At 36.8% G+C, this 16,719-nt stretch overlaps 2 protein-coding genes across 3 annotated transcripts in view; one reads left to right on the top strand and one right to left on the bottom strand.

The window, feature by feature from the left end:
- Nucleotides 1–16,719, top strand: part of LOC145252734 (uncharacterized) — a 676,168-nt gene that overhangs the window by 361,726 nt on the left and 297,723 nt on the right. The gene's annotated exons all lie outside the window — the stretch shown is intronic.
- Nucleotides 1–16,719, bottom strand: part of LOC145252354 (uncharacterized) — a 58,441-nt gene that overhangs the window by 35,403 nt on the left and 6,319 nt on the right. The window contains exon 2 of the mRNA XM_080111755.1: nucleotides 16,155–16,630. The gene's annotated coding sequence lies outside the window, so the exon portion shown is untranslated. The remainder of the gene's footprint in view (nucleotides 1–16,154; nucleotides 16,631–16,719) is intronic.

The raw sequence follows: 16,719 nt of genomic DNA on the forward strand, positions 1-16,719 counted from the left end.
AGTGACATGGCTACAATGATAGACATAGAAACAGAAAATTTCCGCCATCTCAGCCAACTGTTCGCACAAAATACTGCCAACCTAGAAAACAGCTTTTTCTTCTCCCTTTGTCAGAAAAATCACTCATTAAAAAATGACGACTGAGGGACAAATAAGAAGAAGCGAGAGTAACAGGAGCTGCCGATAACGCATCCACAATGCGTTTTCTACTCTCCATTAAAAAAAAAAACAAAAAAAACTATTAAGTATTGTACTTAATAAAGTCCAACAGACGTGCTTAAGGGAAAGTATGGTGATATCATGCAAGCATCATTGAAGCCCTGCTCATTCGAATAATTAAACCGGTCATCAATCAGGCTCAATATGAAAGGGGGGGCATGCTTAAGTGCTTTTAACGATTTTGAATGATTTTAATCAGCTTTTTCAATAAATTTACCAAACTCAATTGTTAATTCATCATTTGCCTGAAGACAACATGGAAGTCAAAAACGTTTGCGACTATGGCAAATTTCTTTTTACACTTGAACAGAACGTTCAAACCATTGGCCTGCCAAATGGGAAAACGGTCTGCAAGAGAAACAAACAGGAATTATCTCTGTTGTTCAATAAAACCTAAATAAAAGGAAAATGCTGGCCAAATTATATATACAGTGATGATCATATTTATTGGCACGGTAAAATAAAAGTTAAATTTTGTCTAATAAATTCTAAAAAAGGGATTAAATTAAAGAAAATAACAAAGTATATTATGTATTTTTAACTGGCCTTTCCGATGCAGCAATCGGATTTTAGAAAAAATAAATAACAAAGGAACAACAAACATAATTGCAAAAAACCCTTGTTCAAAATTATTGGCACGGCTTTGTTTTTCTTTTAGTATCAGTATAATATCAATCAATTTCCGGTTTACATGCTTTCTGAACTTTTTTATAGCCATATTATGCTTGTTTAACGCTAATTCAGTGAATAATTTTTTTCAGATAATTTTTAGATAGCGATTTATTTAAACTATTATAAGTGACTAAATTATAATTTTCAATCGCCATGGTTAAAACTAAGGAACACAGCGAAGACGTCAGGAAGCTTGTTGTAGCATGCCATACCAATGGGGAGGGCTATGATAAGATTTCAAAGAAGCTAAACCTTCCCAAATCCACTGTTAGAGCCATAATAAACAAGTTCAAATCGCAAGGCCACGTTATGAGTTTAGAGGGTAGAGGGAGAAAAAGGATTCTTTCCCCAAGAGATGAACGGAAAATTGTTCAACAAGTAAAACAAAACCCAAGGATCTCTGTTGGGGAGATTGTTGATGAACAGAGCACCTCTGGAGTGAATGTATCTCGACATACAGTTGGTAGAGTTTTGAAGAGAGCTGGTTTAAAAGCATGTCGTCCGAGAAAGACTCCCTTATTGAAACCTATGCACCTGAAAGCAAGGCTAGCCTTTGCAAAACGTCATATTGATAAAGATGTTGCATTCTGGAAACGTGTTCTATGGACTGACGAAACGAAAATAGAGTTATTTGGCCATAATAAAGTGTCTTATATTTACAGAAAATCTGGCGAAGCTTTCCTGCCTAAGAACACCATACCCACAGTGAAGCACGGTGGAGGCAGTTTGATGTTTTGGGGATCCTTTGCTGCCCCTGGACCAGGGCGACTTGTTAAGGTCACAGGTAGCATAAAAAAGGAAGATTATGTTAAAATATTGGATGAAAACCTGAAAGACTCTGCTAAAGAGCTCTCACTTGGTCGTCGTTGGTGGTTCATGCAAGATAATGACCCAAAGCATTCGGCTAAACTGACTAAGAAATGGCTTGAGGACAATCATATTAATGTTTTGGAGTGGCCATCACAAAGCCCAGACCTTAATCCAATTGAAAATTTATGGAGAACATTAAAATTGAGGGTAATGCAAAGGAAGCCTAAGAATCTTATTCAATTGGAGGATTATTGTCAGGAAGAGTGGGCTAAAATTACTACTGAAGAGTGCAACAACTTGGTTGTAAACTATGAAAAGCGACTGAGGAAGGTAATCAAGGCCAAAGGCTATACAATTGATTATTAAATAAATCGTGCCAATAATTTTGAACAAGGGTTTTTTTGCAATTATGTTTGTTGTTCCTTTGTTATTTATTTTTTCTAAAATCCGATTGCTGCATCGGAAAGGCCAGTTAAAAATACATAATATACTTTGTTATTTTCTTTAATTTAATCCCTTTTTTAGAATTTATTAGACAAAATTTAACTTTTATTTTACCGTGCCAATAAATATGATCATCACTGTATATCGAAACTCCATGGATTAAGGACTATCCACTTATCAAGTGTTTCCTTTTCAGATTAAATATGTTTTTAACTCTTTTTCAAAGTGTTTTTTAACACGTTTTATTAACTGTTTTCTCGTATATATGTATATATATTTGAATGTGAGATGATATATAATTATTTCCACAATCAAGCAATGTCACAAGCCATAAAAGACACAGACCCGAAGTCCAAAACTCGAGTTTCACCTTCAAATCTTGGACTTCCGGTTTGTGGCTTTCATGACTTGCATGAGCTGTGTCATTGTTTGATTGTGAAAATAATAATGCAGTAGAACCCTGGGATACGCATTAATCTGTTTCAGGGTTGGGATTGTAAGGTGAAATCGTCATATGGCAGAACCTAAGAAAAATGTTATCCAGTACATATTAAAAATTAGTAACAAAATGCAGTACAGTATATAATACACATGTATATGATCAAATAACATTGTAAGTAACACAGGAAGGTGGGGCAAATACCGTAATCAGGAGCCGGAAAAGCATCATATTCCACATCGTAACCTGAAACACCATATCCCGGGGTTCTACTGTATATCATCTCACAATCGAAAATCTAATTCAATTTGCTTACTTGGTTAGCTTGTTGGATAACATCGTTCTAGCAAGTGTAAAATCTTAGTTGTGAGGCATCGGCCTGGATTCTTAGGGGTTAGATGACTATAACTCTTGCTAAGAAGAAGTAGGTATATTCCATAGACTTCGCTGTGGTTTGCTTGATCTGTGTTAGTTTATAGACTTTCTTGTGTTGGGGCATAGTGACTCGGGTGGTGGTGTGCTTGCCTCGCATACAAGTGACTCGGGTTTTAAATCCTGAGTTTATATTTGTCCAACTGATGAACCCTAATGAGGGTGAAATTCGCATCTTCGACTTTTGGTCTGTGGTTTTCGTGGCTTGTGGGAGCTGCGAAATTGTTTGTGGATCCAATCTCACATTCTTTTACTTCTTCAGTTTTTTTTTGTTTTTTTTTTCTCTTTCTAATGCTCCCTATCTTGGGTTGAGCATATTGGGAAGTGATATACAAATTACTATTAGCGTATGAAGCGATGCTCTTTGTGTAAACAAATTGAGCAGGTATTTGGACAGTGTCAAAACACTGTTAATTCACTACCCACATAGCAGCAGCCGAATAGCGCAACAATTAGAAGCTCCGACTGTCGTTTGGGCGGTAGTGTTTCGATACTGGCTTGCGGTAGTTGCTTGTCTAGCAACACTGATGAGCTGTGAAACAGCTAAACAGTACTGTATGAGGATGACATATATATATATATATATATATATATATATATATATATTTATTTATTTATTATTTTTAAAACAGTAATCCACGTACGCGCGTGTTTCGAGGTAACTACCTCTCGTCAGCGTAGCTCGACTGTTTCTAGGGATCGAACTTCAGACCATATTCTCGCTGACGAGAGGTAGTTACCTCGAAACACCCATGTACGTAAATTACTGTTTTAAAAATAATAAATAAATAAAAATGTTATATACGTCTAAACAAATTATGGGCGACTTTCTAAGTAAATTAAAAACATTAGCTCTGAGGCGAAGCCACTATTAACCGTATATATCCTTTGAAAAAAAAGCAACAACAAATATATATAAGAATTTTTATATATTATTTTATTTCAGTTTATATATAGTTCAGCATTTTCTAAATAAGTTTGTAAAAAATTAACAAAATTAATCAATTATTTGATTTTTGAGAGAATTTTAAAAATCGCATTGTTTTCATTGTATATGTCAAATATGTAGAATAAACATGCAGTTCCAATTTTCCCATTTTTAGCTTTTGGGTAAATTTTTTGAAAATTCACCGGTTTTATGGAGATTAAAAAAAGAATGCTGCAAAAATTATAATGAATCAACTTTATTTTACAAATTTTTACTATTAGTTAAAATTCCGTTTTTATTATAGCTATACTTAATTGTAACGAATCTTTTACATTCATTCGATGTATTAATTCTAATAAAAATTGTGGTTATTCGGAATCTTAGCCTATTGTTCTAAGGGAAGTAACTATTTTACTAAAGTAGTTTAAAAATGCATGTTTTCTTACAACTGCTCGAATGTTTTGTTTAAGAAAAGTTACGATATCGTCGCATTTTACATGTTTGTTTGTTTTTTTGTTATTGTTTAAAACTTTGTTGCATTAAATAAAGTAGGTGAAAAAAATTAATTTTTCTAATAATTCTTAGTAACATAGAGTTACCTCCCTTAGAACAATAAGTTAAGATTGCGAATAATCAAAATTGTTATATTGTTCAATAGGCACTCCCAAACGAGTGTGAAGAATTGTGAAAAAGGAACACATGATTCCGTGACATCAGACTTGTGTTAACTATACGAACTATGGAAAAGCAGAAGCGACTTAATGATATTTTAAAACTTTTTTTTTTCTTTTTTTTTTTTTTTTACATAGGCATCACCACTTATCAAGGCCACGAGGCCACTCAAGGAAAAGGGTTAAAGAGTGTACAGTAGAAATTGGACAATATAGTAATCATTAGTAATGAAAATTTGGTAAATTTGATAACTTATATAGAACGGCTCATCAAGAACTTATTTACGTTAGACTTAAACACAACCATATTGTAGTCAGCCGGAAAGCAGGAAAATGGAAGACAATTCCACAGGCGTGCAGTTCTAAGAAAGAAGCTTTGTTCATGGAATCTACGTTTAGGTTTAGGCACAGATAAAGAGTGGGGGAATTATTGATAGTGTGTACAGCTAGACGAGTGTTTCTTGTGAAAGTTTGGTGAGAGAGGACCATAGATTGAAGCTCAGTTGAACACCTTCCATGAAAATAACGATACATCAGAGACAAACTCGCAACATCTCTTCTGTGAGATAGAGGTTGCAAGGAAGAGAAAAGGACATCCCCTACGAGGCTACAAAGTCTATTTTGAACTCTATCAAGGCAGGACAAGTCCTTTCTAGTAGCTCCTGCCCAGATGTGGCAACAATATTCCATCCTTGGGCGTACCTGGCTCTTATATAGATAGAGAATAGCATCAGCAGTGAGATATTTACCGGATCAATAGAAAGATCCCACCATTTTTCCTTTGTTTATCGTCTTCAATTAATAATTAATTTTTGTTATAATTTTGTTGGGCTTTAAGATTTAATGAATAATAATATTTTAAATATTTGTATATTAAATATGAAATACGGTTACCGGCTTCCATACTTTTGTTTGGTAAAAAGAGACAAATTAGATATCATATCATTAGATATCATAGGAGGCTCAGAAAATGTTTAATTTTTGTGCAATAATATTTTTAATCAGTTTTAATCTGGCGATAAAATAGCTGGCAAGAAAAAAAATTAAACACAATTAATTAAAAATCTATGTTGTAACGGAACATTTTGAAATAATGGAATTTTAATCGTTTTTAATCTTTTAAAAAGTAATTAATTTTTACGAAGTTTCTTTTTTTTTTCGGCAATTCAACTAATAATAGTATATATTAATTAGAAAAAACAAACATAACGGTATAAAATTTATATCAATTTTTTAATTGCAACTTCAAGGTAAGTTTTTGTTCAATACGTGTGTTTAAATTTTTTTTAAATAAATATTTTTTACTTATTTGAACTCTTATGTTTCATGATAGACAGAAATTTCGATAGATTTAAATATATATATATATATATATATATATATATATATATATATATAGTAATTGTCTGTATTTTTAAGATGTGTTTTCATTTGTTGAGATTGTCGGACGTACTTCCTCATCTTGGTTGTTATAGCCACAACGTTTCGGCCGTTTTTCCCTCTGGCCTTCATCAGGTGTTTTGTATCGAACTGGGGAACCGTTTGTTAGGAGTCTCGAACCCAACCCTTTATTATTATTATTACGGGGATACCGTGTTCGGAATCCAGCTAGTCTCTGGGACATAGTTGCTGATTCTCTGTTTTGAATGCTACTTTTCACTGCCTTTGTTCAGGATTGAACTCAGCACCTTTGGGTAACTGTAAACTTTGATACAACGTCTAGGACCACTCGGCCATATGTCACTAGGACAATTCTTAGTTGGTTTTTGTTAATGTTAAACCTATGTTGTTATTCAAGGTTTTCTCTCTCTATTAGAGGTGTCAAAATTGCATTCAGCTCTACGCTTGGTTTGCTCAGTAGGTTGTTATGTCCGAGCATGTGAGTTGTTTCTTTAAGTTTTCTCACTTTCCAGTGGGTCTCTCTGTTTATTACTTTTACTTCATCCCATAGGGGGCGATGCCCCCCCTCTCCATCCAGACATGGTTGGCTATACCCGACTTTTCCGTCTCCCCTTTAGTTACCGCTTTTCGGTGTTCTTCCACCCTTACTTTGAGGGGGCGGCATGTTTCACCCTTGTAAACCTTTTTGCAACTGCATGGGATGGAGTATATGTACTTCTTGGTCATGTTCTCCTTCATGCGGGGCTTCACTCGTACCAGGTGTTGTCTGAGTGTTGACTCGCTCTTGAATACCGTCCTGATGTTGTAGGGGGCACATATTCTCTGAATCTTTTGGGAGATGCCTCGTATGTATGGTAGGCAGACCGTTGGAGGTTTTTGGGTTTCATTCTCCTCTTTTATACTATTAACACGTCTGGGTATCGGGGTAGTTGTTACAACGGAGGGTATTCTTCAACCTGACCATTTCTTGGTGGTATGTAATGGTGTCGCTACTTATTGTCTCTGCTCGATGTTGTAGGCAGCGTGCGATTCCATGTTTGATACTGTATGGGTGATGGGAGTTGAAGTTAAGGTATTGTCCGGTGAAGGTAGGCTTGCGATATAAGGATGTCTTAAACCCATGCTCTGTGCGTGATACGAGTATATCAAGGAAGGCCAGTTGGTTATCTTTTTCTTTCTCCATTGTGAACTGTATCGATGGTCTTATTGAGTTCACATGGTCTAGGAGAGCCTTGATGTCTTCCTGATGGGACCAGAGTATGAAGGTGTCATCAACGTATCTTAGCCACATGGTTGGCTTTAAGGGAGCTGAACCTAATACCATGTCTTCAAAGTATTTCATGTATATGTTCGCCATCAATGGTAAGCCTAGATGTGGTTAGCCTGTTCACTAAAGTCCCAACTAGTGAGGCACTAGCAGTAATTCAAGATAAACTAGCTGTGGACCTCTCCATAGAAGAGCGCACATGTTTACGATTGCCAAACTTAATGGAAATGCTGACATTCTGCATAGAAAAAACCTACTTCAGAATGGGTACTGACCTATACCGACAAGAGGAGGGGCTAGCTATGGGCTCGCCATTATCACCAGTGACTATAACAACCAAGATGAGGAAGTCAGTCCGACAATCTCAATATATATATATATTTTGTTCAAATTTCGAAAAAAATAAATAGGAGGGGCATGCACTAAAAAAAGAATATATTTCCCCTCATATATTTTACGGAAATTGCATTTTATATGTAATTTCATTCTTAAATGAATAAGTATCGAAAATTTCACGAAAATCTGACCATTAGTTGATTGTTGCTAGATTTAGTAAACACAGGTATGTTTTCACGCTCGGAATTCTTACTACATGGGAACGTTATTTTAAAGCGCCAATTATGTAAACATGATTTCCGTCTTGCAATTTCATTATTTTCGTACGATGAAAAACTTCTTTTTTTTTTTTAATTATTACTAGTTTATTTTGCCCTTCTTTTAAATGGTACAAAGGTTATATTGATAATATTAACTCATAATAAAGTTACATCGTGTTACATATAGGGGGGTAATTCTGTGGTGAATTTTGGAGGTGCCTAATGCCTATTGTTCAAGTATTCTTGTACATATTATATTTTTCAGCGTCCTTAGTCAATATTAATTGGCTTCAAACATCTTTATTTTTGATAATAATAAAAACAAATTTTATAATGCTTAATTTGATCAATCAAACTCTGTTATTTAAACATAAAAATGTTATCAACAATCGGAGATGTAAAAATAATGCCTTTTTATTATATGATAGATATATGTTCAAATGATGCGTTCAAATCATAGTTTTCAGATTCCTAAATCCCGTCTTAAAAATTTAATTTCTTAGTAAAACCTAGTTATTCCCCTTGCATTATTCCCCCATTTTGACAAAAGTGCCAAAATATCAAAGTAGTAAAATAGATCAGATTATCTGAAAAGTTATCTCCCTTACCTTTGTAGATAATGTCACTTGTCTCCCTTTCATTGCAAACACATGACACTAGTTAAAGCAACTTTCTTTTTTTTTCTTTTTTTAGTTGCATCCTCACGAAGGCAGAGTTAGACGCAAAGTTGGTTTTTAATGTGCGAGCACTCTAGCAGTGTCCAAATAAATAGTAATTGTCTCGGTATGAAGGTTTTCCTCTACATTAACCAAGGACCAAGTACTTATCGTAGCCCCGACGCACGCGCGTCGAATCTACTCAAAACAAAATAATGGAACAGTAAAACTCAGTTGCGCACGCGTGGATGTATAAACATCGTTTCAGCTGCGCGTACATTTACCTTTGCCCCCCCCCCCCCACGTAAATTCAGTGGGTCTTAAACGGAACTTCAGTTGTTTGTGCGGACGTCACTTAAGGCATCTTACGTCATAAGAATGTTATTCTTTTCATCCAATCGGATTACAAGGAAAACAAATTTTTAAAAATGTCTTTTCTGAAGGCCCCTCCCCTGGGGCCGGTCGGACAAGTATAAAAAGGGCATTTTTCGCCCAAACGGGAGTCGACCTTTGAACACCATGGCGTAAACATCAACATCGACTCGTTTGGACGTTAAACACGCGCGTGCCCGACAATTAATTCCTCCACGTGGATACGGACTTGCAACCCTAATGGACTTTTTATTACCCTTTTCTATCTCTCCGCTAAGTAAGCGATGGACTTTTTATATTGCTTAATTCTTTGTAAAAAGACTGGTTATTTCTAACCAAGAACCTTTTCATTCAATCACCTCAGTCGTAGGAAGAGACTTTCAATTAAGAAGAAACTTTCTTATCTTCTCTTTTCATTCATTTACAATTTTTTAAAAATAAATTTTTATTTAATTTATACATTCGGCGCAGTCATCTTTGCTTGATTGTTTCAACTCGATTCTTATCACTGATTTATTATTTATTATTTTGAATTTGCGGGATTAACATCGACACCCGATAGCCCCACAACATACTTAAGTGCAGCAGCGTCAGAACAGATTGCTGCACTTTGAGATATTAAATTTTTTATTCAATAGAAAAAGATAAATACAAAAGGAAAGTGAACAAAAAATTTAGGCGCAAAGCCAACTCAAAAAAGAAGGGGGGGGGTCCATTTGGTCTCTGTTAAAAATTTAAAGGCTTTCTCTCTTAGCATCTTTTATCATAATTACCCTTTTAAATGTGTTTGTGTGTGTGGGGGAGGGGTCCTACTTAAACCCAATTTTTAAACATTTTTTATCTATTCAAAAAATACAAAAACAGATAGTATTAATAAAATTTCATTTGTATCGAGGGTGTGGGGAAAAATAAAAAGAGAAATAAAATGTAATTAGTAAGACCCTCCCAACCCTGTCTAAGATGCTAGTCCACCCGTTTCACTCTGGTTTGTAAAGGAACCAGAGCTTCGTAGTCAACCTCTAAATGGAGGGGGGGGGTCCCTTAAAAAAAAGGGGTGGTGAGGGGGGAGGGTTAGTGTTAGATTTGATTTCCTCCAAGATGGGTTGAATTTCGTGAGGGGGGGGGACAAGAGAAAAAATTGTGGATTTTGGAGGTTGGGGGTCTTGGAGGCTTTCTAATAAGGGAAAAAAAATTTATTCAGCTGGCTGAGAAGCTGAAGAAAGTAAAATTGGAAAGCGGCGTGGGAACACGTATTCAAATTTGGCCCCTCTTTGTACACACATACTTGCTACATGTATCCATCTTCTTTCAAAAGCCACGCTATGCAGCCTTCTTCTGTCACATCTGATCTTCACCCATAGTTGGTGTTTAAAGCTAGCGATCAGATCCTGATCAGAAAAAGGCAGCACCCACCGGCTATCTTGCAGTCTCAACGTCCAAATCACCATTCTTGCCACGGCCAGGATTGCAATGCAGACCATTTGTCTTTCCCGTCCCACGGCGGCTTCACATTGTCCACTATGTTTGATATGGTAATCGGGCAAGGATGCTCAGGGTCGATGCGTGCTGTCACCTCGCTATCATACAACCAGTACCAGTGGAGTTTGTAGCACTCGGAAAATTTGTGATCAGTTGTTTCTATGAGCGTCGTCCCACAATGAGGACAGGCAGGTAACTCCAAGAAACCAGAACTGCATTGTATATTGTTGAGGGGAAGCGCGTTTTGGGCCAATTGCCAGGTCAGTGAGAACTCTTAGTTGTTCAGATGACTCGAACTTAGTGCCTAACTCCATGCTGAGCGGATCTTACTCTGCTTCCAACTCAAACACGTGCATAGCAAGTCGTCGGCACCCCCTCTCACTAGATCCTTGTGGAGTTCCCTACGGGTGGCAGTCACAAGGTCGCAGGACCTTGGTAGTCATTTTAGCACAGCTCAGCACTCTTTCAGGAAGGCTGAATCTCCCCGCGGCCTGCGATGACTTTCGATAGAAGGGTCGAGAATGAGGTAGGGAAAGGTAGCAGTGATCACAGGGTGCCACGGTTGATCATCTTGAAGGTAATGGCTCAGGAAGGCCAACCTCTCTGCGTCTCGATGACACTTCAAGTTCAGCGTTCCCAAGCTTCCCTCACATGGACGCTGAATACAGACCTGTCTGCTTACCCAGTGTCTTCCTTTGTCCCAAAAGGAGCGAGAACAAGAGTTCAACAAGAGCTTGTAGGTGTTGTGCAAGAGGGGAAGTATGGCCAGTCAGTAAAGGATAAGAGGGAAGACATATGTGGCGCACATCTCAGCTCTACCCTTTAAGGAAAATTTCCTAAGAAGACACGAGCTGGCTGCAGCCTCCACCTTTGACCATACCTCCAACCAATTTTTGTCAAGCTGGAGACCCAGTCTGAACCACATGCCGATGATCCGAACCGGGCCATCCGCCCAGGCGAAGGGTGCCAGGAAGTTTGCGTTGCCACTCCAGGCGCCCAACTGGGGTCCAACCGACTTACTGCAGTTTATTTTGGCCCCCGTGATTCTTTCGTACCATGCAAGCACCTCCGACATGATCTCGTTGTCTCTAAAGTTCAACACAAAGACCGTGACATCATTAGCAAACGTGAATACCTTGGCAACTGAGCTGCCAGGCAGAACCATTCTACACTGGGCCAAATTTGCCTCCCCACATCTCAGCTTGTGGAGCAGAGGCTTCAAGGCCAGAATGTAAAGCAGGGGCGACAGCGGACAACCCTGACGAACTGACCAAGAGATAACAGAGGGTTTCGAGCTCTTTCTATTGACTTGCACAACAGCCGTGGGCTGTTGATACATCACGGAGATCCACTTGCAGAAGTCCAGTTTAAAACCAGCAGCCTCAAAGACAGATGCCAGGAAACGATGGTCGACCCTATCAAATGCTTTGGACTGATTTAAATTGATCAGCGCAGCATCATCTATTCCCCCTCTAGGGTCATGCAGATCAGGCGCAAGTTGTTCTGAATCGATCTCCCCTTCACAGCATAATTTTGTTCCGGTTCAACCAACTCGCTGATAACAACCTGCAGCCGATTCAACAGGACCTTGGCCAAAATCTTCAACTCTGTGTTTAGCAGAGTTATGGGCCTGTAATCATCTCTTTCCCGCCATACCCGTCACCTTCCCTCAGCAATGTGATCACTCTCTTGATAATCTGCCCCGGGATGAATCCCTGAGCAAACCAATGGTTAAACATCTGTCAGAAGAGGCAGAAACATGGGCAACAACCTCAAATACAGTTCGTATGGCAGACCATCGAGTCCCAGCAATCTGTCACAGCTGACCTGCTTCAGCGCAGTAAATCAAACCAAACCAAATTGGCTTTTGCCAAACTAAATCTAAAATTGATACTCATGCAGAATACGGACTATGCTGAAATAATAACGTTATTATTTAGAAACCCATTCTTAACATAAGGGGAGAGTGTTTTGTAACTATTCTGTGCTTTCACGTAACAATGTAATAAACAAAATATACCATAAAAATTAAATTCAATTCAAAAATTCAATCAAAAAAATAGTGGGGTCTGTATTCTGCAGAAGTATCTTGAAATTTAATTTATGATTAGTTTAAAATAAGGGTAAAAAAAAAAAACAGTTCGGTTCAAATTCTGTAGATGTATCAATGATTTTATTTTAATGAGTTTGTTCTGAATTATTTTTAGGTTTTTTTTTTTTTAATTTCTCGACTGTTAACTATTTTGGAATTTTATCTTCAACTTATGCTTAAACAATTAAGCTGTTTTATTCTTGGCTTCATTATATTTATTTGTGAATAATTTTTAAAATAAATTTTACAAAAAGCAACAATTCACAAAAGATACAAAAAAAATGACACAAAGCCAAATTGGGTGGAATGGATTGCGGGTCGTGCATCATCTATTCTTTTAAACTAGTTCCAGTCACCACAATACTGCATTTGCACTTTGGACAATCCTACTTTATCCCCGAGTTTTCTTAGCTTTATACTTCAAGCAAAAAGAAAAAATGATTTACGTGAATATTAAATATTTGAAATGAATTTGAAAGTATTTTAATTAAAATTTCAAATCTTAAAAAGAAATAAAACGTTTAATTAGAAAAATTCCAGGGCTAGGAACGTAAAATTGAATAACATTTTTTTTTTTTTTTTTTTAGGAAAAAAAAAAAAAATGGTTACCTGTGGGTTCCCTCTTCCTGCTTCTGCTTTATGACAAGATCGGCTCAATGTGGGGTGATATCTAGCTCCTCAAAATGTCAAACTAACTAATCAATCTATACTCTTATGCTTGCTTGCTTGCTTGCTTGCTTATCAACGTGTGTACATGGGATGATATCTAAAGGAAATCATTTATGACGTCATAAAGGGATAAAGTAACACATGAAAACAACTTTGGTAGAGGATATCGGCTGTGTGTGTGTATATATATATATATATATATATATATATATATATATATATATATATAAAGCTGTGTCTGTGTGTGTGTGTGTGTGTGTGTGTGTGTGTGTGTGTGTGGTCACGAATAGGTTCCTATGTGGTTGACTATTTTAAAAAAACTGATTACATATAATGATAGAAGATGTATCGAGACACAGGAATGGGTATGTTTGATCTGGCAGAACGGTGGTTCATTAAAATTGTGGAGTCTGCGTACGCGCCTGGTCCACAAAGTATGGAAATAAAAAATTTAAAAATTAAAAAAAAAACGTTTACAAGTGTTTTTGATATAGATGTACATAAGAATACTTTGATTAGTATGTTTTAACTTAAATAGGGATGGTATAATAAAATTGTGGAGTCTGCGTTCGCACCTGGCCTCCATAGAATGGAAATAGGCACAAACTCTAATAAAGACTTTTCATATCTATCTGCGTAAGTATACTTTGATAATTATGTTTCAGTTTGAAGAAATATGGTATAATAAAATTATGGGGTGTTCGTTCGCGCCTGACCTCCATAAAATGGAAATATGTCACAAAGTTTAACAAGGTTTTTTAATATAGATCCACAGAATATTGTGATAAGTGTTTCAGTGTGAAGAGGTATGGTATAATAAATTATGGGGTTTATCTATTTTATTTTTATTTTCGTCATATTTTGCTTTGGTTTTGATACACCCAAATTCGAAGCTATCTCTTTACAACCCTTCCTTTTCATAACCTATCATACTTTCATAAATCAGAGTCTATTTTCTGTAGGCTGTTTTTGAACCCAATGAACGACGGGTACTTTTGCTAGTATATATATATGTGTGTGTGTGTGTGTGTGTGTGTGTGTGTGTGTGTGTGTGTTCCGATTTACTTGCTTCTGCCACTGCCACCACCCCCTATCCCCAAGGGCAGAGTTAGATACAGGGTCAGTTTTTAATGTAGAGAAAATCCAACTCCCCAAAAAAATACATTCTGGATTGTGATAAAAATTAAAATTGATTCAGTCAAAAAGGGTTTATCCTTCACTGACTGAGAACAGAAAAAAAAACTGTATTACAACAGATACTACATTTTGCTCCTTGCTAAAAGGCCAAATTTACCATGATGTCTCTTACATTGAATTTTACTTCTACTGGAAATCACCTTTTATAAATAGGAGTCACCACTTATCAAGGGCCCGAGGGCCACTCGAGGATAAGTGTTAATGAATAAACCGTGGTCACCATTATTAATGTATTAATCGTTAGTGGGAGAAATTGAGTAGAATTTGATTATTTAGAGACGTTCAATAAGGAAGTGTGTGTGTGTGTGTGTGTGAGACCTTGTCCTCGGGCCGGGGAGGGGGCGAAGGCAAGTAAATCGGGACAGTGTGTGTGTGTGTGTGTGTGTGTGTGTGTGTGTGTGTGTGTGTGTGTGTGTGTGTGTGTGTGTGTGTGTGTGTGTGTGTATGTGTGTGTGTGTGTGACTGACTGACTGACTGACTGACTGACTGACTGACTGACTGACTGACTGACTGACTGACTGACTGACTGACTGACTGACAGTTAAAAACTATAAAACAGACAGCCGCTAAGTTTGTAAATTCTTGATCATGGTCCTGGATGAATATTATCTAAAATTTAAAAAAACATTTCCCTCTTTAAGGCCAGCTTTCATCAGGAGAGACGGGAAGGTTCGACCATTTCCAAGGAGAGACGAATGGCTTACATCATTATTATTTTAAAACAAGAGAGAGATATGGTTTGCGCCAAGGTGACAGAAAGGTGAAAGGGAACTGGTGTGGAAAAACAGGAAAGCGAAAATGAGAGAAAGATAGAGAAAAGTAGAGAGATAGAAGTTTTAATATAAAAATGTTACACACGTTTTCTTTTTTTTTTTTTTTTAACCTCTTCTATTTTTTTATGACCCTAGAGAACGCCGGACAAGCCTGCTAGCATAAAATAAAATAAAATTTATATACATTATCTGAAAAAAAAAAGTACTTATGTAGAATACGGACTGTACTGGAATAATAACGTTATTATTTAGGGTACTTCTACAGTTTATCACCGAAAATGGAGACGCCATTTTTTTCGGGCACCTATTGTGAAAATCAGAGGAAGAAATCAGTATTTTAAACTCTGACCAAAGTAGGAAATAAATAACAAAAAAATTACAAAATTGTTTTCTTACGCAGACTTTTTTAATAAATGTCTTTACAATTATATTTGGATACATTTTTATACAATGTTTTGGTTTTCAAACGGCGCATGCCCAGTTTAAATAATTATGAATATGTCATTTTCATTTTCAGTTTTTAATAATATATATATATATATATATATATATATATATACGTTTCATGAAAAGTTTTCCTGTTTTCATTAATTAAATCGAATCTTAAATTAAATCTTGGCCTTGATAATGTATTGATGCCTATGAAAAAAAAAAAAAAAGTCCAATGTGAACAAGTTCTAATTGAATCGTCCCCCTAAGTAATCCAAGTTACAAAATTCCCACTGTTTACTATGCTAAAATCACAATGACTAATGTATCCCTATTAACCCTTATCCTCGAGTGGCCTCTGGGCCTTGATAAGCGGTGACACCCATGTAATAGTTCTTTCCGGAAGTAATTAATATCTAGTTTAAATTTTTTTTGTTATTTATTTCCTACTTCGGCCATAGTTTTAAAATATTGATTTCTCCCTCTCATTCTAATGACAAGTGCCCGAAAAAAATGGCGCCTGTAGAAATACTGTGAGATTTTCTCTCACAAGGCTTTTACCCTTGGCAGAATGGAAGAAAACCAAACAGAAATTGCAAGAAGCTCACCTTCAGACTTCAACGTAAATTTTATTAAAGTAAAAAAGTCCATGTTGCAAAAGACGCGTCATCTTCAGCTATCTGCCACGATGGACTGGTAACGACCCCGAAGGGAATAATAGTTCGTCTTCAATAAAGGCTGGGTTGAATTCCCGCTGACGAAATAGTGTGCAGGTTGGAGTGTTGAGGTGTCTTCCAAGATGAATGTTACCAGCTGCGCATCGTCATGGTGTCCTGTAGAGTCAGTCCAATGGCGAACAAGGCAGGTCAAACTGTAGACCTTAATTTCGTCTTAACAGACATCAAATTGTAGCACAAGCGTGCAGATATAATTCACCCTACTAAAGGGCATTGGTAATTGCGATGATAAAGTTTTGCTCCACGTTAGGCATTAAAACGTCTCAGAGCAACAAAGTATTTTTCGCTGCCTCGATTCGGGTGAGAAATCCACATCTGTCCATCCCTGCGTCTTTTTGGATTCTGGTCTGAAAAAGGGAATATTGGTGCCAAGAACATTCTCGGCAGTTAGTTATAACATGCAATTTGATTGGTTAAAATAAATCTGTGGGCGCAG

The sequence above is a fragment of the Euprymna scolopes genome, chromosome 29 (genome assembly GCF_053919585.1).
Source record: "Euprymna scolopes isolate OS-2025 chromosome 29, ASM5391958v1, whole genome shotgun sequence".
Lineage (NCBI taxonomy): Eukaryota > Metazoa > Mollusca > Cephalopoda > Sepiida > Sepiolidae > Euprymna > Euprymna scolopes.